This window comes from Anguilla rostrata, chromosome 2 (genome assembly GCF_018555375.3).
Source record: "Anguilla rostrata isolate EN2019 chromosome 2, ASM1855537v3, whole genome shotgun sequence".
Lineage (NCBI taxonomy): Eukaryota > Metazoa > Chordata > Actinopteri > Anguilliformes > Anguillidae > Anguilla > Anguilla rostrata.
In genome coordinates this window covers 53,153,990-53,180,014 of record NC_057934.1, presented here as the reverse complement: position 1 = coordinate 53,180,014, position 26,025 = coordinate 53,153,990, and the positions used below count along the sequence as shown (strand labels likewise).

General features: G+C 36.7%; 1 long non-coding RNA gene across 1 annotated transcript; it reads right to left on the bottom strand.

The window, feature by feature from the left end:
• Positions 1–7,512: 7,512 nt before the first annotated feature.
• On the bottom strand, positions 7,513–10,983 carry LOC135248425 (uncharacterized). The gene is made up of 2 exons (XR_010328422.1): positions 10,569–10,983; positions 7,513–10,014 (listed from the first exon to the last, which is right to left on the bottom strand). It is a non-coding gene; the product is annotated as an uncharacterized LOC135248425 (long non-coding RNA).
• Between the last annotated feature and the right edge of the window lie 15,042 nt (positions 10,984–26,025).

Genomic DNA, 26,025 nt, shown 5'->3' with positions numbered 1-26,025 from the left:
TGTGTATGGAGACACGTGTCTACCTCCAATGATAAGGGAGCGAAACCATGTATTTAAACTTGTGTTCGGTTGCACTGTGGGATAACGCGCATATTAATGGTCATTGGTAAAACAAGGCGTCCACGTTCAAAGCGCCGGAGAGCCATTTTCTTAGTCACCAGAAATAAGTCAGATTAACTCTGTTAGCTATCTGTATAACAAAGCATTCAAAACATTATATTTGTGGCTAGTACACACGATGAAAGCGTAATTAAATGCGCCGTTGAGTGGATTTTAAAATTCAAATGAACCAAAATATGCCCAGCCCTTAGAAATCCTTTCTAGATACATACCGGGTTTTTGATGTGGCGGAAATGTCTGCCGCAGCTTTAGGTTTACAAATCGTTATACCCAGAATGCTCTAGGAAATCTGGTTTACTATGGAGGTCATTGCCAGTGAAATTGCGTTTAAACTTGTGGAACGCATCAAAAATATCATATGGGCGTATTTTCCAAAATATGAAATGTCATATACATATTATTATCACAAAGCTGTGAGTATTAAGTGATATATTGTGTCTAATAGCCTGTTAATGTGAATCCATGTTTCTTCCAGACATGTGCTTTTTTTCGGTGACATCATACGTGAGGTCAGGATGTGACCTATGCGAGCAACTGTTTGTAAACAGTGAGTGGGGCTTTGGGGGTGGGGCACACAAGCACCTGATGGCTTGTGATTACCGGTGGACGGTGATACTTGTAGAAAGGAACGAAGCAGTCTTCTTTGATACGTCTCTGCTGCTTATGTCTAAAACTACTATATAGTGTAATAATTATACAAATAATCTGAATATTCAGCAATAGTTAATGCTTTGTCTTTAAAATTATGTCAGCTTATAACATAACTTATCTAAAATTGTGTCTTTTTATGTTTTCATTGAGATGGAGGGATAGCAAAAAATATTGAATCAATTTTATACACATTAGAAATATGCATGTATGTATCTTCAATGTATAAAATATATTGTTAATTCAGCAGAAGGTGACACACACACACACACACACACACACATATATATATATATATGTACACACACATACATACATACATACATACATACATACAGACAGAGCATAGTTCATGCCTGGCTTCCATCATTGACGTCTTGCAGTTTGCGATGTCATTGGTCCAGCTTCTTGACATCTCAGCTGATGTATGTATTGTTTCCCTGACAAACTTACTTGTTGTCGATGACCACCCAATTGCAAACACGTAGTGCAGACGGGTGACAAATTAAAGGAAAAACCACGATTACGTGTCTTAGTAAGGTGTTGGGCCACCATGAGCCACCAGAACAGCTCCAGTGTGCCTTGGGATAGATTCTAAAAGTTTCTGGAACTCTCATGGAGGGATGGAACACCATTCTTCCAAAACACATTCCCTTATTTGTTATTTTGATGATGGTTGTGGAGAGAGCTGTTTAACACATCAGGCCAAAATCTCCCATAGGTGTTCAATTGGGATGAGATCTGGTGACTGCGAAGGTCATAGCATATCATTCACATTTTTTTTTCATACTCATCTAAACATTCAGTAACCCCTCATGTCCTGTGGATAGGTCATTGTCATCCTGGAAGAGACCTCTCCCATGATTACATTACATCATGATAGAAATGTTTCATCATAGGATAAAAGTGATGACTCTAAACAACTTTGTATTGATTTGCAGTTGCCCTTCCCTGTAAGGGGACAAGAGGCCCAATGCCAGGAAAATGCCCCCGTAGCTTAACGGAGCCACTGGACCCCCTCACTGTAGGGGTCAAGCAATCAGACATGTACCTTTCTCTTGGTGTACGCCATACATGCACTCGCCCACAAGTCGGCATAGGATGACTCTTCTGATCATATCTCTTTTTTCCACATCTCTGTAGACCAGTGCCTATGGTTTCTGTACCACTGAACTCTCAAATGTGCATTCATCTTTGTAATGAGGGGTTTATGCACTGCAGCCCTACCATAATATTCATCTCTGTGTAGTTGTTGATGGCCTGTTCTTGCTGACAGTCTGATCGCGTCCTGCACTGACATTCTCAGTCATCTGAGAAAGAGTTGCTTTTCTGTGTTTCCTTACATACCGCACTAATGCATGAGCATCACGGTCATCGAATGTGCACTTAATTGTTTAATTGTATCATGCAGTACGCCTGTATGGAAGCATCTACATTGATTATTTCTCCACTCATTTATTCAGGTTTTTCCTTTAATTTGTCGCCCTTCTGTATATATATATGTGTGTGTGTGTGTGTGTGTACATATTTACATGGAAACGCTGCATTTATAGACAGATTCACTTGTGTGATGATTAATGCATTATTTGGCAACAGTTTCTCTTTTAGCCATAACAAATGTAGTTTGTAATAATTGTAATCACAACATAAAACAAAACTGAAGATATAATTAGTATTTGTGTTAAACAGGCAATAATCATTACACCTTCCTATAGGTATTAGTTTGTGTCTACATAATTGAACAGTTTAATGTATCTAACTGTTGGACAATCAGCTTGAACATGTCTTTGTCCACTACTTAAAATAATAATATAATTTAATAATATAATTTAATAATATAATCATGCAAATTAATACATTTTTGGCTTTTATGCTTTATGCTAAACCTCCTTAAGTAGGGTATCCATAATTTGTGCCAGTACTATAAATAAATAAATAAATAAATAAATAAATATATATATATATATATACGTGTGTGTGCGTGTGTTTATAGTAATATGTAACATCTGTAATATCACTAGCATCAAAATAAGGATCAAAATGAACCAAAAGCTTGCAAGTGTTTTTTTCAGTAGGTGTCATTTTATGGCAAAATTTGTTTAAGTTATATATGTTTCATGTATATTTCTAAAATGTTTAATAGAGTGACTCAGTTTTCTCTGGACAGGTCCTCGTGCTTGCACACACATCCATATTACACAATTGAAAAGCAAAACCTGAGGAAAATTTAAAGGAGACATGCAGGCACCAGCAGACGTTGACTTCACTGTTGGGGCCCTGCCGGACTTGCTTTGAACACAACAGTACTGCAAGACACATGATTGACAAGCTGCAGATAGTCATCACGTTAAGGGGTATCTTCTCTTTGACAATTATGTGTGCAACAACACTTTCACTGGGAAGAACCAACAGTATAATTGAGCAAGGTAGCACAAACAGGCCAAATGGCATGGTGGACCGGCAGGCAGCTGTCAGGGTATTCCAGTGAAAATGATGGCCACAGTTGTAATGGTTTCCACCTCACACAGTATATACAGTATGAATTATTGTACAGAAGAAGTAGAAATATTGTCTTGTATTTTAAAAGATGTGGTCTGATTTATGATAAATTGGCCTTTTTATTTTTGTCAAATTTGGCAGGATACTTAGGTAGGACAGAGGATAGCTCTTTATGCCAGGGTTGTACTCTTTCAGAATGATAATTGTAAACTATATTGTGCTTGTCATGTCTGGCAGCTGTGCTAGAGAATTATTATTATTTTTCTGCAGTAAAAGACATTTGAAATCTGTCCGCTTCATAATGCAATCTACAGCAGCCATCGCTATTGATTATTTTTTTCCATCATCAAAACTAAAAATTGCACATTATGTCAGTGACGGTTTGTGAACAGAATTTATTTAAGCATTCTATAACACTCAATATCAGCCACCAAAGTGAAACATTCATATAATAATAAATAATAATAATAATAATAATAATAATAATAATAATAATAATAATAAATTCAAACATCTGGAACAGTTGTAAGCTTGCCAGAAGAGGACACAACTGCCTACCGCCCCACAATCAGGGAAGATGATGATAGGGATGAGGAAGAACCCAAGGAGCACAGAATGGCAGTGTTTGATTGGATCTGTGAGTCCTTGAATCTCCAAATCAACCATAATCAGACATCAAATGAATACCAATGGGCTCTCTCTGCAGGAGGAAAGCCCTTAATGATAGGGACCAACAAATTCCTTTGCCAAACATCATTGGAACTGTGAGTGGAGCTGGGTGCCATGGTAAGGTGTGATGAAAATGGAACTTTCTGTCCATGTACACTTTTGGCATATTTGGAATCAAAAGAGGAAGATCATTTAAATATGGTGGTGGATCATAGATGCTTTGGGGGTGTTTTGCTGCCAGTGCTGTGGTCACTTTTCTTAAGATTAATGGCCTAATGAATTGCACCAAGCACCATTTCAGCCAAAAACTTGCCTGCCTCTGTCAGGAGGCTGAGACTTTGCCATAGGTGGATCTTCCAACAAGACAATAGCTGCGGTAACATACACACTTTTTTTCCGTTCGGAAATCATCCCGTTTGAAAATTTCGGGTCAACTGTTTACATGGGATGTGATCTAATACGGTCTGGCGTTTACATGCGACGACGCATTTAATCGGAACAGCTGTGTGACATGCGCAAAAGTGATCAATACATCACGTGTTTGATCAGTGGAGAGAAACGTACGTCACCACGCATTTACGTCAAGACGGTGGGCATGCACAGAAAGAACGTAGCCAGAAAATAATCAGTTTCATCGTTTATATGGTACAATTTTTCTTTTGATCGGTTTATGAAAAGGTTTAAACTACCCCTCTGCAACCGATTAAAATTTCAATCGGTTTGGGCCTGTTTATTCCGATTGAGGTGTTTATATGGAGCATTTTCATCCTGCTTGGGCTTTTAATCCGATTTTAATCGGAATGTTAGGCTCCGTGTAAACTGAGCTAATGACGCTAAATATACCTCGAAATCAAGACGTAAATAGTTAGGTAGAAAGGCAATCAATGTTTAACAATGGCAATCTCAGTCTCTGGATTTAAACCCTATTGTAAGTGTGTGGTCTGAATTGAAGAGGGCAATCCATACAGTCAGCTATGGATATCAAAGATCTTAAAGGTTATGCAAGGAGGAATGGTTCAAGATCCCTCCAGATGTGTTCCCCAACCTTATCAAACATTTTAGGAAAAGGTCCAATGCCACTATTTTTGCTAGGGGAAATTTCACTAATTACTAATTACCGGGCCAATAATTCTGAAGCCTATCATTTTGGGGGAAATTCTTTAATTGATTTTTAATTGGTGTTATTTTGGTTTATTTGGTTGCCTACAGTTGAGTATGAATGACAACTGGTGTAAGTTTAGCTCATATGAAAACTCACTGCATGACTAGCAGTACATACAATTTGATATAATGAGTCCCTTAATTTGTATTGTGATAATTCTTAATGTCATTGGTTTAATTACAATAGAACAAAATAATATTCTTTTATTTAAAATCATGTCTAACCTTTCCATGTAATGCTTTTAAGACCGGAAGGAGGGCATCATATTATGAGATCCCTGATGATTTTTGAGGCGCAGTCCTCTAAAAACAATGATTAAACAGCACCACCTAGTGTTCTTCTAAAATAGATTACATCAAATTTAATGTCTCTGGGGTAAAGCTCAGAAACCTCATTACAAAAATAATAATGTGAATCATCAACAAAATGAGACTGCACCTGACATAAATGAAGGTCTGTATATACTGTGGCAAATGTAAACCATTTTGTCTTGAGATTACCTCAAGACACATCAATTGACTCACCAAAGGCAGAATTGTAATGGGCCTATATCAAAGAATTCATTTATATCCCTTTTTTCAAGTTCAAGCAACATGTCACTCTGCTGCCACCAACATCCATATGCTGCATTTGCACTTCAATACTGCACTTCAATTGAATTACAGTTTAATTTTAATTTGCAATCCCTATTAAAGACAGCAGATGGAGATGTGGATTTAAAGTTGGTTTGGTGTTGAAGGGACAGTTCACTTTATGGTTTTAAGTTATTCTTCTAAAATATAATATGTTAATATGTTTAGACTTATTTATGGTTGGAAATATTTTGCATGGGGCCTGCTACTTGAGACTGCTGCTCTCAAGGGACAATATATGGGCACAATATAAAACATTTATATTTATACTTTTTAATAAATGCAACAAATACATAAATAAATAAAATAAAATAATAATAATATCTACAAGCTCTGGAAACATAACATTGTTAGTTTACACTGCTTTAGACCATGAAGCCTTAAATTTTTCTATTCAAGCAAAAAACATACATAAACCTGGGTATTTTGGGGGGGAATAAAAAAACTAATTTCTACAATATATTGAGCACAAAACAATTCTGTACCCATATCACAGGAATTTCACAAAGTATTATTCAGTCCTGGCCATAAAATTTTTATATAATGACGGAGGAGTGAAATATTATCCACTCACGATTGCCATTATAATTGCTTTGAAAAGCTTCCCCAGGGTCATTTTTCTGTTTTCTTTTTTTGTCTTCTGTTTATATAAGAATTTGGTATTATTACAGTAAAAAAAAAAAAAAAAAACATCAACCCAGGAGTACCTTAGGGCATTGGATGTATTTTTGTCATGTGATGACATTTTTCCACACTTGTTTATACTCTGTAACAATGGAAAAAATGCAGCAGTAAAGAATGTGCAGGCAATGTACACATGCAGACTGTGGATGAATGTTTAATCTGTTTTCAGAGTTTTTTTCTGGAACTCTAGGAATGGAAATAGATTTTTCATTCTGACCTATATACATTGATAACAAAATGGCACTGGGCATGTGCAGAGTATTGCTTTGTCATGATGAGGTCTATTTATCTGCTGCCAAGAGGGTGCTTTATGTAATGTATACTGCTATACTGCTGTTTAATATGAAAATACATGGTTTCTCTATGTAAATAGGAAAGAGAAACATTAGAGACACTATGTATCCAGAGGTGTTTCATGCAAAATTTAAAATACTTCAGAGGATATCCAATTCCTGCACACTTTTGTATGGGTGTCAATGACAAATTAATGAAGGTAAGTTCAAAATATATTTAAAAAAAATTAACATGAAAACCCCATGGTATGAGAAAGAATGTTTCTGTTTTAGGGGGCTTCTAATTCAAATACCAAATCACACTTAGTTACCTAAGATTCAGTAGGCAGTGTCAAAACCAACACAGCTGGGTGTGTCAACTGCAGGAAATACCAGTAAAGCAGGAAAACGACCAGGCAACTTTAAACATATTATAAATGCATCACATTGACTGAGCTCTTTGGTTTTTTTGACTTGCTCTTTTTTGCACTGGATCAAGTGACCACATGTACCACGGTGATCTACAACGGCTCTGGAATTTTCTGTGAACGTTTGTCTTAAGAGCAACAATTTGAGCAGATGAGAAGTAGAACTGCCTTAAGGCCTTGACAGACTGCACTTTCAGAATGTGCGACAGCTTTGTTTAATTATAACCCTTCAGTGAATAACAAAGGTTTTAAATGCAGAATGTTAACATTTAATATTGTATGGCAACACATGGAAATTTAATGTTTTTATCATCATTGTTGACAGGTTTACTTCTCAGAAAAAAGAAAATTGAGAGATGTGTAATATGTTGACAATAATCATGTAAGATCAGATCAGATTGCTGAGTGAAATTCAATTTTATGACATCCTTAACACTTAGTTTTACATTTTAAAGAAGCTCATACGCACAATATTCACAGAACTCACAAAAAAAAAACAGACAAGGAAGGACATGTTTTACTGCTAACAATAATCATGAACAGTTCCTTTGATGATTTTTCTGACACCACATTTATTTTTTTGGCAATCATTCACAATGTGCAATTGTTGGAAAAGCCACATTTTAAAAAAATGTATCTCGTAAACTATTTTTTGTTTGTTTTGTTCGATGCACCCTAGAGATATTACAAATTTTAAGAAAGAATGAGAAATATGAAAAAAATCAAAAAATAAAACAGTCCTGATATACAGAGTATTCTGAATTTCTGAGTACGATGCCACAATATAACAGAATATAGATTTCAACTCAAATTGGCACTATGTGTATATCAGCAGTGCCAATCATGCTCAAATATGTTTTATCATTTTGTTCTTGATCAGACCTGGATGGATCAAAACTAAATGATAAAATGATAAAACATGTTTGGGAGCATTAATGGCAGTGTGTGTGTATCCTCTGTTGTTGTTTTTTTTTACAGCATTGTAAGTTATTTGGATGTGTGTTCAGCAACCACAGGTACATTATGAGTATTTCGACCTTAATATTAGATAAGAACTTAATGTAACATCAACAGTCGCCATTTGGTTTAAAACATTATAGGGTGTTAGACCTGTGTTCATCATCTGGAATTGAAACATTCTGATTGAGAGAACATAATCATGGAAGCAATAACTGGCTGCAAACAAAACAAAACAAAAAAGAAAAAACAGGGAGAGGCCTGAGGGAGTGTTCTGTTTGACAACAGGTAGAACCTTATCTCACCATCTTTGTTACCGGCAGTGCAAAGCGGTGTCAAGTTCTGCCGCTGCAGTGTGTGACGCTGACTTTTTTAGAGGTGTCAGTATTGAATGTTTGAAGACACAAACAGGAACCTTCATCTCACAGGTGTGAGTGAGTTCCCACAATACTGTTCATCGCATTTCATTTAGGAAGACAAATACCTAACTTATATTGTCAGCACATTATATCAGCCAAAATCATACATCATTAAGGAAACTCTAACGCTTCTTTGTATGAATTTCTGAGAGTGCATATACAAAATTGAGAGTGCTAATTAAATTTACAAACAATGCCTGATCTCAATAGTGAGAATAGTGATATCACATACAATTTGTGACAGTTTCTCAACATAAGAGGACTGGGATGTCGCTGTGAATGTGCTGATGTTTGTATCATGCAAAACAACAGTTTTTACATGTAAGCGTATGCTCTCCTTTGTTTTTAATTTGCTTCAAGGAAAACCACCTTTGTGACTCTGAAGGATCCTCAGTTACCCTTACGTTTACATTATCAGCCATTCAAATCTTGAATTATTTTAATGTTTCGGTTCACCAAGTTCACTAAAGTTTCCTTCTGGGACTGCTTCTTTTTTTCATTTCAGATTATGGATGAAATGAGAGAGTTTAATATCTTGCCATGTGGAGAACACGTGGAATGTAGAAATAAAATGTTATCTGATCTATTCCGCATGTTTTCAATAGCGATTTGGCTATGGAGGTTCAGTAGCTTGGTTTCAATAGCTTGTTGTCTACGTTTAACTCATTGCCCATTTAGATTCAGGTACATACAGCAGATTACCACAGCGAATCTTAAATGTCATTGCATGAAAGTTATAGGGTGTGTCCCTGAGTTGAAAAACCGGTTGTGGTTTACATTACATTCTGTTTTTAGGCTTACGCCAGATCACAAATTTATGTGATCGGCATACGTGTGTAACTGCAGTCAAAGTAATGCATTCCTCTTTAATTATCATACAACTGTAGAGAAATTCCAGACTCATTCAGAGCTATTGAGAAAGGTTAAGTCTTTTTCCTGTTCTAAATCTATTGTTGGCTGACATCACATGGTAACACACAGTCACAGAGAATACAAATCCTGTTAGGCTGGTTTCTGTTGTGATGGCATATCTAGCAACAGCAGAAGTTTCCAGACTCCAAGACTCTCTATATATGTCATGGCCCCACAAAACACATTTGAAGAATGTCATTTGAAAAGACATTTTAAAAAATTTGAAAAGACACCTTTCTGTAGATCTACTATCAGCAATGTAGGCTATTAATCTATTGCACTTCTCATAAGGTCACAGTATTCCCCAAGTGATCTATCTATACTGATACATTGCACTTCAGCATGGATATGGTCATAATTTAATGTCCAGTATTAAACTTTGAAATAAATATTTAAACCTGAAGAAATTATGAAACTGGAGAATATTGTCAGTAGGACTCAGGATGGTGAGTGTAGCCTTTCATGAAGCCTTCTTTGACGTCAGCTCTCAAAGGCAAGGAGTCCATAAGATACAGTTCACACATAGTGACATTTCAGATCCAGCCAAAATCAAGTTCAGAGGAGAAGATGGAAAATCTCAGTTTTTTTGCTGTTTCACAGAACAACATTTGCCTATGAAAACAAAAAAGAAATTTCAGTGTTTATGACAGCAGCATCAATTACTCAAAATGTGCTGTAGAAAATGTGGTCACATTGGTAAAAGAATGGATTTATTTTAACTGAATTTATTTTGATATGCATAATGCAAAACTGTTCTGTAAAATATGATATTTATTAAACCTGAGTTTTTTCTTTTCTTACCAAAGGCAACTTAAAAAATAGGACAAACATTCAAACAAGCAACTTCATAATCAAAGAATAAAAAAACCCTCAAACTTAAATCTATTGCAATGAGCTAAGAACTTCTAAATGACACGGTCGTAACATATCAGTCATTACAATTGTTTTATGTTTGTATGATATATAGATATATAAGTATAAACTTAGTTTTTCCTAGTGCAATCCTCCATCTTATGTCAAGGTTTTGCATCTGTGAATAGTTACATGACCAACGTAGTGAAGGAAAAACAGGACCATACAGTGATGATATGAAGTGATTTTTAACTTAATCATCCTAATTATTTCCTTATAACTTATTATTTATATAAAAAGTGGGTCCAACAAACCTTTCCATTGGAGAAAATGGGAGGCCTCTATTTTGATTGCACTGGAAATTTTTTCATTATACACCAAAGCAAATCCATCAGCTCCAAAAGGTCCAGAGTACTTGCAAATGCTTTCAGTGGAAACCAGTGGCATTTTAGTAACAAAATGCACTTCAGTTTGGAAGAAGCAGCTCTTCATGGGAGACGGTGAGGTTCCCCAAGTACCAAAATATCCAGAATACCAGGCTGAGGAACATGATCAATGGTCCAGAGAGGACAAAGAAATCCCAGAAAGATAGGGGAGCAAAAATCCCCATAAAAAAGAGGATTAGGCCAACAACATCAAATAATAGGGCCAAGAAGAAAAATATCAGACAGCGTCCCAGGTACTGACTATAATCCATGACAGGGAGAGGCACAGCACAGCAACTGACTATCGCACAACAGGAATGAGGAGTAATAATGAGAATGACAAGCTTTTAAAGGTGGTAGCACATTCTTCAGATTTTTAACACACCTCATATTTTCCGCATAGCAGAGTTGGAAGGCATCAGATGGGTACTGAAAACTGGTTCAGCATCTTGTATTACCACCTTAAATCCATGCATTTTCTTCTCCTACCAAACCGGCTTCTTAAATGAGGCTGCCAGTACTTTCAGATAATCAAGGATTTGTGATCATTAGGGGAGAATTGCACCACTTCCACGTGATTTATACCCTTTGTGTCTGCTTACACTTTACTCGCAAATGACAGTTTATTTAAGGCTGAAAGGAGGAGCAAAATTCTGAGAAGACCTGAGGAGTGTCCCTCGATGGAGTTTAAGTTTTAGTTTCGTTTAGTTTATTTGACAAAATTAAAACACATGTATCAAAAGACTTGCATTTGATGAAATTGTCAAGGATAACACAAAAAAGTCCTGGACTTATTTCCATCGTGGTCCTTGATGTTCCATCATGTGTAGTATAGTGAAGCGTAGGCACATACTTGATTGTTTTGTTACATTTTGTTTTTATTTTTCTATACTTTACTGTCTATAAATATCATCCCCACAGACAGAATTTATGCTGTGTTCACCCTACCTAGAAGACTAGAGTAAGGACACTAGATGGCTAGCATACTAGCTTGCCAAGATTTGAGAGTAACTGGCATTTATGGGCAGCATTCCTGATTAACATAGTCTACATAGCTAGATAAGTTATTTTACTATTCTCAAATGATGTTGGGATAGTTAGAGAGACATAGTGTGTTAACTGAATTCATCTTAATGAACAGGCCAGGTCATATAACTGTAGTGTCATAAACTAGAGCTCTATACAAACTTCCCTAATGCATGCAATAGGCAAGCTTTTGACTAATATCCAGGCTTCCAGCCAAATGCTGGAAAATACTAGTTAATGCAAGTTTTACCAGTATGTTTGTTAGGTAAAAAAATGTAAGTTGACAGCCAACAATATGAGGTTTAATAAAAAGGTTTATGTTATTATGGCCACAGGCTTTGTTAGACTTTAACAATATGATATCTATATCGAAAGGTTGTCTATTAGAGAAGCTTGCCAAGTATGGAGGTCATTCTAGTTCTAGTTATAGGCTTATATCCTGGGAAGTTTCAACCATCATTGTGTGCTGACATATCTTTTTAACCAGTATGTGCCAATTAAGAAAACTGCCATACCAGCCAGATAGCTGAACTTGAATAACTAGCAGCCTAAAACCTGAATATAATTGTGAGATCACTGAAGTGGAGGCAGTGATAGCATTCCTTAAATTGTACAATGCTAACTAAAATATGATCTTATATTTACATATATTCATTAAATTAAAACTATAAAACTGCTTTTTTTAGATTTGTAATATGAATGATCCACCCTTTCAGTCTGTAAGGTAGAAAAAGGGCAGAATGGATAAAACCAGAGGACTGTCCTCATAGTACCTCGCCTGCTAGGTAATTATGTGAATAAGCAGAGGGCCAGCATAACATGACCAGCACGATTATAAAAACTGTATGCAGTCTAACAGGGATGGAAAAATACAGACTAATACTGAAGAGTGGACAGACACTGTGTCAAAAGAAAAGGCAGCACAAATGTATTATTTAAATAGGTTATATAATGATTGCTTGTGTTATGAGACAACAACATGAACAGAAACAGACAAAATGAAGTATGGCATTTTATTTATATGATGCAGTCTGAGGATTTTTAAAAGAATCTCACAATAATCTGAATTAGAGAGGGTCAACATTCTTCCATTTTTGCCTCTGCTTAATTCATTTAGGTTTTTAATAGCAAGCAAGTACATATGCACAAATGAAAGCTAAAAAGAAACCTGGCCAAAGAACAAAAAAAAAATTTTAATAATAAAAAAAGTTTGAAGTACAAGCAATGTGGTAAAAAAAAAAATACACTTGCAAAAAACTGTGACACGTGTCAGCTGAGGAAAAAAAAAAAAAAAAACAGGTCTACTGACTATGCTTTGTGAATACTGTGAACAACATGCCATCATAAGTTTGTACAAATGGAAACAAATCCTACTTAACCAAGATGAATAAGAAATGAAATAGTTTATTGTTTAGTTGGTTTAATCTTTGCAATATGAACTCTTAATAAATCATGAATCTCTAGGCAAGGTTTTTAGAATGAAAAAAGGTCAATACCATACTTCACAGTGACAGTATAAATAATGAATTTACTATACCATTAATGGAGTAATTATTGTCACCCACAATTTACTGTAGATGCCTCTTAGAATGGTCAATAGTATGTGTCTTTGGTGGCATTAAACAGCCTCCTCACTAAAAGGTCAATTAAGCTTCCAAATTTTGGCAATAACACAAAATGTAAAAAGAGTACCCAATGTCCACTTTGAATCTTGTCCCATGAAATTTTGCACAAAGAATGCAAACACATTTATAGTAAAGAAAAGCAGTGGTACAAGAGCATAATCTGAGAGGACAGTCAGCATAAACACCATTAACATTGGATCTAAGAACAAGACATCTGCAAATTTTATTTAATAAACATCTTCCAGAAGACATAAAATCAAGAAAATAAAAACTAAAATATATTTATATTGCACATTTTTTTAAAGTATTTACACGATACATTTACAGCTACAATCTATATGCAGATCCCTGTCCTCAGTTTGTATTCCAGGTAAGGGCTAATTCCTGAGTAAGAGCAGTCATTTTTCTAACTTGTTTCATCCTAATAGCTGTGAGGTCTTCAGGCAAAGATGGTCTTCACTTTGCTGCAAGCATTATTGTTACTATTTTTAAAGTGCATCTTCATAACAGATTCTTGTGAGCAGTTGAGAAGACCTGGAAGATAAGGGAGCACACAACACATGATTTTAGGTGTGCTATCCAAAGAATATTCTAAGCAACCAATGTCATCAAGAACAATTTTACTCTTGAATCTAAAAAAAAAAATATTTTGGACAAAATATTAACGTTTTTGCAAAGAGATACCAGAATGAGCCATTCACACACTATATCTAGTTTTCTCTTTGCTCCAAGACTGAGATCTCTTCAGCATGCATATGAACAACATTGGTAAACTACCAACTACAAATGGATTAAAACTAGTTGTCTTGAGATTTTTGGAAACAGCGTCTAACCTAAAAAAGTCATTAATAATTAAAAGGAAATGCATTAGGCTATGTTACTCAAGGAGAAAGACAGACAGCTTCTGTCCATTGACGAGATCTATTAAAAGCAGTAATATGTTGCCTTGGGCCATATCAATACACCTCTCATGTTACCTTATGTGTGCTCACATGTTAGTTAATGCGCCCCATTAATTAAACATTCGCTAGGCAAAATTCATATATTAAAAAAAATTGTATTTTTCTTGGGATTGTTTATCAATGTATTTATGAACATACTTTGTATCCCTGATGATTTCTCTCTACATTTTTAATGCCCAGCTCATTTCATCACTGTAAGGTCTTTAACCAGTTCAGGGAGCACAGAAAATGCAAGTGCTCTGCTATGAAGTGCATGATACCACATTCTGCTTTCAGCCTCCAGTCTACCAACTGAGCCGTGCACCCAGGCACTGTTGGGAGAGGTAGACTAGAGGCAGCCAAACAGAGGAGACAAACCTGCTAACTTTAAATCCTCCCTCCCTGTGCAACACTATATCAATTATGGACCACCCCGCAGGGCAGGTGGCCTCAGTTGGCACTGGTATGTATCTGGTACGAGATACTTCTACTTTCAACTGGTTGAATGTTCACACATAACACAATTCTCAGTAATTGTAAGACAATTTTGAGCATGTCATGCTTAAATCAAAGTAATATCAACTGCAAAATATAACATCTCCAAAATGTGCAAAAAAAGGCCCGTTCACTGACAACAAAACGAGGAAGAAGAAATACTTTCTTTTTGCAGTTGCACATTATCTCTCAACTTTTCTATAACTGCAACTGTACCTATTATGGAACTTTAAAGAATATTTATGGTAAACCAAGCAATTCTGCATGTAAACAGAAAACAAAGATATCAATGAAAATAGCCACCCGAAGGAGGAATTACTTCAGTAAATGTAGAAAACACACAATGGCCATTTAAAACCAGAGAAATGGTGCACTGAGGTGTTGGTTTTCAGACTGATTCATTTGCAGCCTTCTGCTCAGAGCACAAGATAATGAACCAGCTGAAAGACTCAGAAATGACCTAAAGATCTGAATTATGAATGATGACTTTGCCACCCTTGCTTTGGGTACTTCACGAGGTTATGCTGCTATTTATTTATACATTTATACACATTTCAAAATGTATTTTGAAAAATGAAATGTTTTTAAAAGTCAGTCATTGTTTGCTTAGCCCCATTCTGTTGCTCTTGTTGTGCATATATTCTGTATATATCAAAAACACAACTATAAAGTGATGAACAAAAGGTAAAAGGGACATATTCCCTTCAGAGGAGATGTACTCCATTGCTATTGGTGAGGAAATATCATATTATGACAGAAAACGTTGTTTAATGGAGGCGGTTTGTCATATATATTCCAGTAAAATTCTAAATTCTACCTCCTCTAGACTGAAACATTCCAAGTAAACACTAACAGAAAATCTCAAGATGATACAGAAAAAGAGTTAAAAAAACAAAACAAAAACAATGTTGTCACTAACCCCCTGAGGAATTTGCGAAAACTGTAGACTATACACTACCTTTCCAAAAGTATGTGGACACCTGAGCATCACACCGATATGTACTTGTCAAACATTTCATTACAAAACCATGGGCATTGATATGGATTTGGACACCCTTTGCTGCTGTAAAAACCTCCACTCTTCTGGGAAGCCTTTACAGTAAATTCTGGAACATGGCTGTGGGGATTTGCTTCCATTCAGCCACAGCAGCATTAGTGAGGATGGATACTGATGTTGGGTATAAGGCCTGGCTCACAGTCAGCATTCCAATTCATCCCAAAGGTGTTTCATGGGATAGAGGTCAGGGCTCTGTGCAGGCCAAGTTCTTCCCCACCAAACTCAGCAAACCATTTCTTTATGAGCCTTGCTTTGTGCATGGGGGCATTGTCGTGCTGAAACAGGAAAGGGCCTTCCCCCAACTGTCGCCACAAAGAAGTGGATAATTCTCTAGAATGTCATTGTATGCTATAGAATTAAGATTTCCCCTCACTGGAACTAAGGGGCCTAGCCCAAACCATAAAATTTTTTTATATGCTACACGCTTCAGCACACTGTGGTCTTGTTCTGTGAGCTTGTGTGGGCTACCACGTCACGGCTGAGCTGTTGTTGCTCCTATACGTTTCCACAGTAACGGCACTTACAGTTGACTGCGGCAGCTCTAACAGGGCAGAAATTTGACAAACTGACTTGTTGGAAAGGTGGCATCCTATGACAGTGCCACGTTGAAAGTCACTAAGCCCTTCAGTACAACCTGTTCTACTGCCAATGTTTGTCAATGGAGATGTATGTATGGCTGTATGTTTGATTTTATGGACCTATTAGCAATGGGTGTGGCTGAAATAGCCGAAACCAGCCATTAGAAGGGATGTCCACATACTTTTGGAAATGTAGTGTATTTACAGCATGCAGTTGAAGTATCTAAGAGATTTGGTATTTTTATGGAAAAGTTTTTTCCCTCCTTGAAATCCTCAAAATTAATTGTTTCATTAAAACATATTCTACCCAGCTAATAGAACAGAACACTGCAATATCCTGACTGAACTGCCACTCTCCTTCCCCTCAGGCTCCCTGTATGTGCTGTGAATCCTCTGTAACTCATACAGAATGCTGCTGTTCATCTCATTTATAGTTACATAGCTATTTCCAAAACTAAAGATTGCCACGTGATTCCTCCTTAGGCAGCGTTCGACTAAGCAGCTAATAACTGATCTTAAAAGGAAGGTCACTGGTTAGTGTAGGTACATGGCTGCTTTGAACAAAGGGATCCATTCAAAGGGATGGACAGCATTTACTTCAGCAAATGTTAGCTAATCATCTCACTCCTAAATGAATTAAATGTGAGAGCAAGCTAGTGATCCAAATTCTGATGTGGAAAAATCTCTTATTTAAACTTAGTAACCTAGCTAGCTGGCACAGATATAATTACAGTTTATGAAACTTTACTTCCTGCTATTAAATTGTAAGTAAGCCAGCTTAAAATGGTTAAGATTGGCATGCAAAGTGACAGTTCATAGTGCATGCAACATAGGCTAACTATAAATACATGAAATGGGCACTAGCTGGCAATGTGAACTCCGAGTTGTCATTGCACACCAAATCTATGCTCTGTGTTTTAACCGTACTGGCAACATTAAGTTATTTATGGTGCCAAATACAAATGACATAAAATTGCCACATGATTCTGACCAATACCAGAGATACTAAAATGGTTCTAAAGATCAGTAGTGCTGCTGGTTTTCTCTCCAGCCTGATAGCCCATAGTCAAATAATGTCACCGATCGGCCAGAGATTGCACTCGCCTGGTGGGTCAGTTTTAAATCAGTCCCTGATTAGAGGAGAGGAATGAAAACCAGCAGTACTAGTAGCTCTGAGGGCCAGATTTTAGTATCCCTAATCTGAACCTTTTTGTACACACTTTTTGTGAAAGCTACTTTGAATAAAAGCCAAATTCAGGATTAATATATAAATAAACTGATACTTATGGTAGGCTTGTTTCCAAAAACACACTGTCTGTGGTGACCTAAAATCAACTTTGTGACCAATATTCCAATGCAAGTAATGTTAAAAGCATATTCTTAATGGTTTAAAGAAGTGTGGGTTAACCTTACTGAAAGGACTATTTACGCATGTCATTAAATGTCACAAAAACAAAATATATTAGTTCTTTACATTGTAAGCAAACACATCCCTCAAACAATGACAATGTTTTTCCATGGCGGCAGATCATTTCCATTAACTGGAATGAGCATTGTTAAAAAGGTTTACAAATGGCTATACAGGCCATTGACAAATGGTAGGTCAGAGTATAAAAAGCATCTTTAATGGTGAATGCAAATGTTTGTCTAAGATATTCCATGTACAGACGAAAAACGGCTCATGCTTCACCAAAACAAAAGCAAAACCTTAAAAAATAATGCCTGCATTTAATATGAACTTGCTAAGGTTTTATTTACAACAACATTACATGACAGCCATTTGGTGATTCTTCTTCTGTGCCTTTAATAGATTTGATGCACAAGTGAAGTTAACTCAATTGGACAAGCAGAGTTTGGTTAGACTGTATTAATCTTAAACGAGCACTGTGAAATGGAATAAGACCGGCCTGGGTTCTCACGTTGATTGAAGCAAGTCATCATGATTTTGTTAAACCAGCTCTTTGTAATACTCCCTTAGTTACATATCCTCAGAACACTAGGGGGGCAATCAGTAACAATTGCAAAGTATTCCCTCCCTTTTTCATACAGTAGAAAAGCATGCACTGTCTCAGGTATTTCAGGATAAATGACAAAGCAATATAATTTTGACTAGTTAAAATAATGATGCAAAAAAATCATGGGTGCTCCATCGATTATGTTTATCTGTCTTTGGGGGTATTCCATATAAATTCAATCACCTGTTGTCTTCACCCCTTTTGATTTTAACAAAAAATAAATGATAGATGTCCTAGGGAGATAAATGTTTGTCCAAGGAAGAAATAGTTAATCTGATTTCTAGACCTGAATGACTAAGAGTTCAAAGTTTGCCCATTTTTGGTGAGTGGGCATCCACATGTCCACGTCGGCTAGAAACCCAGGAGTGTAACAATGATCTTGTCTCACAGCTTAAAGTGGTTTCACAAACTGTTATCCATCCATGCATCCATCCATCCATCCACCCATCATGTCACCGCTTATCCCTGGTCGAGGGGGGGTTGTGCTGTTGCCCATCTCAGTATGCATTGCGCGAGAGGCAGGAATACACCCTGGACCGGTTGCCAATACCCCAAACTGTTATAACATCCAAAATCGCTTGTCATTCGGGTATAGAAATCACAGCCTAACCATTTCCCAGGGACAAACATTGATGGATTTGTTTTTAATCAAAATAAGTGAGGTCAACAGGGAGCTCATTAGATATTGAAAGACCTTCCTTGTTCAAATAGGGATGAATTAGCCTTTTCTGTTGACCAATGTTTGGCAGAAATAACATGACACGTTGGCTTTCAGCAGTGAACACAGTCAAGAGATGGGAGTTTCCATCTTTAAGTCAACAATTTTAAAGGAAAACATCTCCTCAAAAAAAATCCAGTTAAATAGATCCTTACTTTGTAAACACTGTGTCCGCATGTTGAAATACCATGTGTCATCATGACCAGTCAGAACACAGTTTCCATTTCCCAACCCAATAAGGATTCCAACCGCAGCCAACAGGATGAAGAAAGTTTGTCTGAGAGCAAGCTAGATTGTTTTAGAACAAGTTTCTTTCAACACGTCATCAGTTTGTACTTTTAAGCCCTTTCTAGGATTTCAAATTTCATGTGGCACACAAGGGAATCATTTTTATATTTACTACCCTATGATCAAAAAAGTTTATAAAATTCAAATGAGTAAGTTGATGTTAAAGTACAAGTCAGGTAGAGCAAGTGCAGACCATATAAGTGAAATACATCATTAGTAGGGCTACACCTGAGGCAAAGCACTGCCACAATTTCACCAATTTGAAAACAAATCAAACCAATTCTAGGTGCACTGGGAGACATTTAAGGAAAATGTCTCATAGTAAAGTAGTGCCATTTTAATTGTTATTCTGAAATACCTGCGCAGATTTGTTCTCACGGTTGCCTTCATTGTATCACTGCATTATTTTCTGTCACGACAGCAACACTGCTGCAACGTATTGTTCATTTGGGCTATTGTATAGTCCATAACGTCTTTCTGTCAAGATGATGGCGACCAAACGATCCGTTGTCCATCTACTGTATCCTGACGTTTGCAGTGTGCACTATTCAAGTAATCTCAATATGCCTTAATTTACACAACAACATACTGGATACGAATACAATGTGGCGAAAAAACACTGCTAAATTGCACACACATTAAAACGAAGAAAGCATGATAAAAGCAAGGAATAGTAGTTTTACCTACTTTCTGTCAGAGAAGTCTTTCTACTTTCCCATCCACAGTATCCTGCATCAGCGTTTCGGAGCTTTTGAGACTCCCCATTTCCACCGTTTTCTCAGTTGGATCTACGTCCAAACTTCCGTCATATCCTTTATTTTCATAGCCTGAACAACTGGGGTTCTCCCACCTAACTCGAGTGGGAGCGTGCACAGACAGTGATCCGTTCAAATCCTTCCCTCCGATGCACTTCTCTCCGGCTTCCAGAGTTTTCAAACCGCCTTTAGATAGCCTCTGCGATAACTTTCTCGCCCATTGCGCAAAATTGTCCAGTGTACTTCTATCTAGTTCTTCATCCGAAATCTCAACGTTTCCCGTGTACCACATAATCCACCAAACTAAACTGAGAAAAATAATAAGTGAGCCAGTGTAAATAAGGAAGTCCCCGTAAAATTTACCATTCAACCTCAAATTAGCAAAAATTCCAATTATAAGCAGAACGAAACCGACAATGTCAAAAATTAACGCGAGAAAGAATAGCGGCACACATCTCCCAATGCATTTCATAGCCATGGTTTAGAGTGTAGCCTACTCGGATAACGGCAAGAGCGAGAAGGTTCACTTGTTTTCCAGTACACGCATTTCTTACACCTGAAGAACACACCTGTCCTCTCCGAACCGCCTTCCTGTGGCGTCAATGGTAATTATAATATTTAAAGAGCCGAGCCTTTCTTCTCACACCTGAAACTGGGCAACACAACCTGTTGCAGCAGGTTTAATACTTTAGCGCAACATCGGTAGCTATTTCTCTTCATTTTTTTATTTTTATTTTAAGTTTGTTTACCTTCACATTGAGGAGGTTGCTACTTCATTGTGTTTATGTCGTTACAAGCCACCCATAAGACACGCGAGTTTACTTGCACTTTCAAGTCATTGGGTAAGGGATAACGTACATCCACCGACGTTAAAATGTGTGACAAGCACCAAAGACATGCAAATTAAATTGGAAATTTAATGTATGTATTTGCATTTTAAAGTTGTCATTTTTTAACTGCAGGCACATTGGCACGCTCTCTCTCTCTCTCTCTCTCTCTCTCTCTCTCTCTCTCTCTCTCTCTCTCTCTCTCTCTACACACGCGCGCGCGCACACACACACACAGGTAGGTCACACACAGCAGAGAACATTTCTATTACATTTTACATGACAGTAGTAGAGAGTTAATTTTCAAAACCTGAAAATCAGGGAAATTCAACAGAATTCCACAACATTTGACATATTCTCTGTCATGGGAGTGCTTTCCAACACATTCTGCTTTTCAAAATGGCACTGTAGGCTACACAGCATAAACTAATATCTTCGAAGTTTGATTGCTTGTTTCAACAAAAAGACAGATCACAATCACTATTAGGCCTACACACCTCAACAAAGTAGTTGGAACTGTAAAGTAAAAAAAAAAAAAAAAACTTTCATTAATAAAGAAGCTTAATTCTAGAATGGAAACTTATTTAGCCTCTCATGTCTATACACACCTGGCTTTTTGTAGAAACCACTCAACCAAATCAAACTGCTGTCAATCCATTAACTGCTTATATGGTGTCACAATGTCCATGTAGATTTATTTGGCATTTCAATCAGATTGTACAATCATTATTTATTTGCATTCAAGAATAAATAAATAAATAAATAAATAAATACACATGCACCTCAATGCAATACACACAATTTCATTGTAAAGAGCAATGGTTCTTTTTAAGTGTTATCAAGTAAAACAGTCTCTTGTCATTGCCACCTTATTCCGGATCAGATAGTTGTAGTCTCATGTATTCAAGACTGGAAATTCATTTTAACTGATTTAGCTGTTAGTGTACATTCTGTTACAATTGTGCCTTAGTTCCCTGCAAAAACTCTGTGACTGAGGACTGCATAATGTTCCCTCACGATCATAGGCATCCCCAATGGTCCCAGCTCTGCTATCTCCCTGTGAAAATAGGTGTGAACGTGAAAAGTAGAGAGGGTTTCAAAGTAGTGACATAAATTGTTGACGGGAATGTCACACATCTTATTTGCAAATTCAGGCAAAAACTGCCACTGTGTTTAACCAACCACTCCTTATTGGCCACTTTGCAAACTTTCCACAACAATGGGTATTCAAAGCTGACATCACCAAAGCAAACAGCAGCACATAATAATGTATTGCTTCCTGAGTTCTCTATCCAATGTCCACTTACACAATATTGTCTTCAGGACATTTTTCCCCAAGAAAAACAAAAACATGTCCTCATTAAATATACACAGGTTTTAAGTACACTATGAAAATATGCCATGATGTGAACCAAATAAATACTTAAATTGACAGGAGTCCCAATGCATGTAAACTTCTCAGCAGTAATTGAAGCAGCCCATTATGTATAGATGACCTGTAACCAATTTCTTTCAATATTTCATTTGAGAGAACACATTTATGCAATAATACATTGACAATATTACTGAGTGACAATATTGGACCAGGGAAACTGACCATGCATATATATTTTTTAGAAATTCATAAAAAGTAGCACATTATGTTTCCACAGAGAAAAATTTAAAAAATGTGTATGGCCAACAACAAAGTAATTGGTAGCCTAGATCCGTGGCAATGTCAGTTCGGAGTGTCTGGTTTCAGAGCGTTGACTTATTTCAGGTATATTTTTTTTATACCTAATTTAATGTTGGTCCTAAAGTGAACAACATGTATGTGAAGACAGTGCAAATTTGAATCCTTTCACAAGTTGTATAGCTTGAAACTCTGTGACCAGCAGTGTGGCCTGGCAAAAAAAAGCTGAATTGATTACCAGTGACCCCATATGCAACCTTGCCAGTTTTTGAATTGCTGCCCCCCAGGAGTGGGTACAAAGTCTTGAAGCAAAAAAAAAAAACAAAAAAAAAAAACAGATGCCAGGTTCCTCAACCTGGGATACATATACGATAGGACTTGAGAGATACGATGAGTCACATAAGAGGTAGCATGTGGGGTAGCAGATGAATACACAATGTACCACTTACTGGGTATATGAACGATCAGTATGCCACACAATGTCTTTTTAAAGACTGTTGCCTGTGTACTTGTGGTGGTGTCTTGTGCTGACCTACAGTTGCAAAGTTGATTTCCATGGAAACAGACGATAAAGCATAAACCCTGAAATGCAAATCCCATCTAATTTCCACATAAGTTGATTGTAGAGTCACATGCGCAGTCAGCATCTGATACTAGTCATACATTTCCTGAATGATAAAGAACATGACCAGAAAATTGTAACTACATATTTCTCATCATGTGTAATGGTGAGTAACGTCTTTATACATTGCAGTACTATTTCACAAACTAATGATCTTCAATGATCTGTGAAAAGACTTCTCACACAAATGAGCTTTGTCTGCTTATAAAACATTTTGTGTATCTGTTATGGAATCTTCCCCTCAGTGCTGTTATTTTTCTGTTGTGTATTCCCTGACAGAAAGAAAGGCAAAACCATGCATGATACCCCTGAGGTTTGCAACCTGACCTCATTCTGTGTTTTAGCAGATCAAATTGCTTTTATATTTCCCCCCCAAATATATGTATATATATATATTAAAACATATATATATATATAAATTCGAATTGAATGGCTGCTTCAAGCCTGTGGCCCATAGTCATCACCAGGTGCTGAGTATTTTCTCTGGTGATGCTCTGCCATGCCTGTACTGCAGCCATCTTTAGCAACTGCTTGTTTCAGGGGCTAGTTGCCTTAAGTTTTCTCTTCAGAATAAGAAATGCATGTTGAATTGGATTCAGTTTGTTTGACTTGCCCAGTCAAGAATTTTCCAGTTTTTGGCTTTGAAAAACTCATTTGTTGCTTTAGCATTATGTTTTGGATCATTGTCTTGCTGTTGGATGAAATCCAATGCATTTGGAAGCATTTGCTTGAACTTAAACAGAACAGATGCTTCTGTACACTTCAGAATTCATTCTGCTGCTGCTATCAGCAGATATATCATAAATGAAGACAGATGAGCCAGTACCTGTGGCAGCCATACATGCCCAAACTATAACACCCTCACCACCTCCACACATTGCTCTTGCCATCACTCTGATACTTCTCTGAATTGTATGATTCATTGTATGTATGTATGTAGGTACCATGCATTGTGAAGCGTCTTTGAGACCATGAAAATCGCTATATAAAATAAATGTATTATTATTATCTTTATTATTATTATCCACAAGACCTTTTTACAGTAATCTGCAGGCTCTTTTAGGTACTTAAAAAAAAAACATTTTTAGCACACTGTATGCTGGCCATCCTGTTTTTGCAGTTAACTAGTGGTTTGCATTTTGCAGTGTAACCTCTGTGGTTCTGTTTGTGAAGTCTTCTGTGGACAATAGTCACTGACACCTCCACAACAGAGTGTTTCTGATCTGTTGGACTGGTGTTTGAGGGTTCCTCTTCATTATGGTGAGAATTTTTTATTCATCAACTGTAGAGGTCTTTCTTGGGCTACTAGGCCCTTTGTGATTACTGAGCTCAGAAGCGCTCTCTTTCTTCTTATTGATTTGATTTTGGTTAGCCTAAGTCTATGATTGTTTTTTTTCCCTCTTATTTCTCAGAATCACAATGGCTTCCTTCACATCCATTGGTACAGCTCTGATCCTCATGTTGACAAACATGAATAACAGACTCCAAGGCCATCAAAAGCTGAGAATCAAGACTAGATACTGAAAGCTCTCTTATACCTGCAATGAGGAAGCAATTGAACACACCTGACTCATCAAAAACACCCGTAAAGGCATTTGTCCCAAACATTATGGAGCACACTATATATAATTTTATTTGTTTCTCCATGATAATATATTACTTTGCTATATAGCTATGTACACCACTGCCCAATTCACTATGGGCACAACCTTTGTAAAAAAAAAAAAAGAAAATAAAGAGGAACATTTTCAACATTAATCATAAGCAAATGGCTGTAAATCTGAGATTTGCAATTCAAAAAAAATCTTAGTCAGAGGTTGCTATTTTCCCCTTCCTACTCACGTTTAAAGCTGACATTTAATAACCAAAGCATGCAGTTGAAATCTTCAACTCTTAATGTTAAAACAAATGTAATTCAATATAATACAGCCATCAAATATTCAATGGTTTCCATTAATACCATGATGACAGTGGCTCATTGGTGCACCCTGGTGGTAAATTTTACCGACCAGATTTTTAGCAGATTTGATAATCTGAGATGGAATGCAAAAATCAAGCCTGACTTTAGTTGCAGGGTTGTCAGTTTTCATTTCAATTGGCAGCATAAGACCAGCTTCATCAAAATGCATACTATGAATCTCTGCTCAATAGTTCTGTAGATTGGATCACAAAGGGAGAAGTAGAACACAGAATCCCACATAACACTAATGTTGTTTCATTTTACTTGTCTAGATCTGTATCCTCAGTTGGATCATAATTACGAATTCTCTTAGAATTCTGGAGGTTATCCGGTTATAGGATTAACCTAGGGAAATCTACAGCCCTGCCAATGAAATTTCCCCCAGGTTGTGACCTCAGATCGATATCAGCATTTCAGTTGACTTGGATATGTTTTAGATATTTGGGTATAAATATTACACTGGATTTCAGAAATTAGATCTTGGTCAATTGACACATTTAATTACATCAGACAAGATTTACCAAACACCTTATTTATGAGATTAATATGATTCCTATAAATTGTTAAGTTTGGAGAGATGTAAGTTTGAATGATGATCCCAGATCATACTGTATATCGGTCTGGTCCCCAAATACCCATAATCCAGACCTTCCTACTCAGGAATTCTTATTCTGGATAGGAAACTAAATGGAATTACTGATTTATCATTCTTTTCTAGTCAATTGTTTATTGATAACATTCCATCAGTTTAGAGAAGATTTTGACCT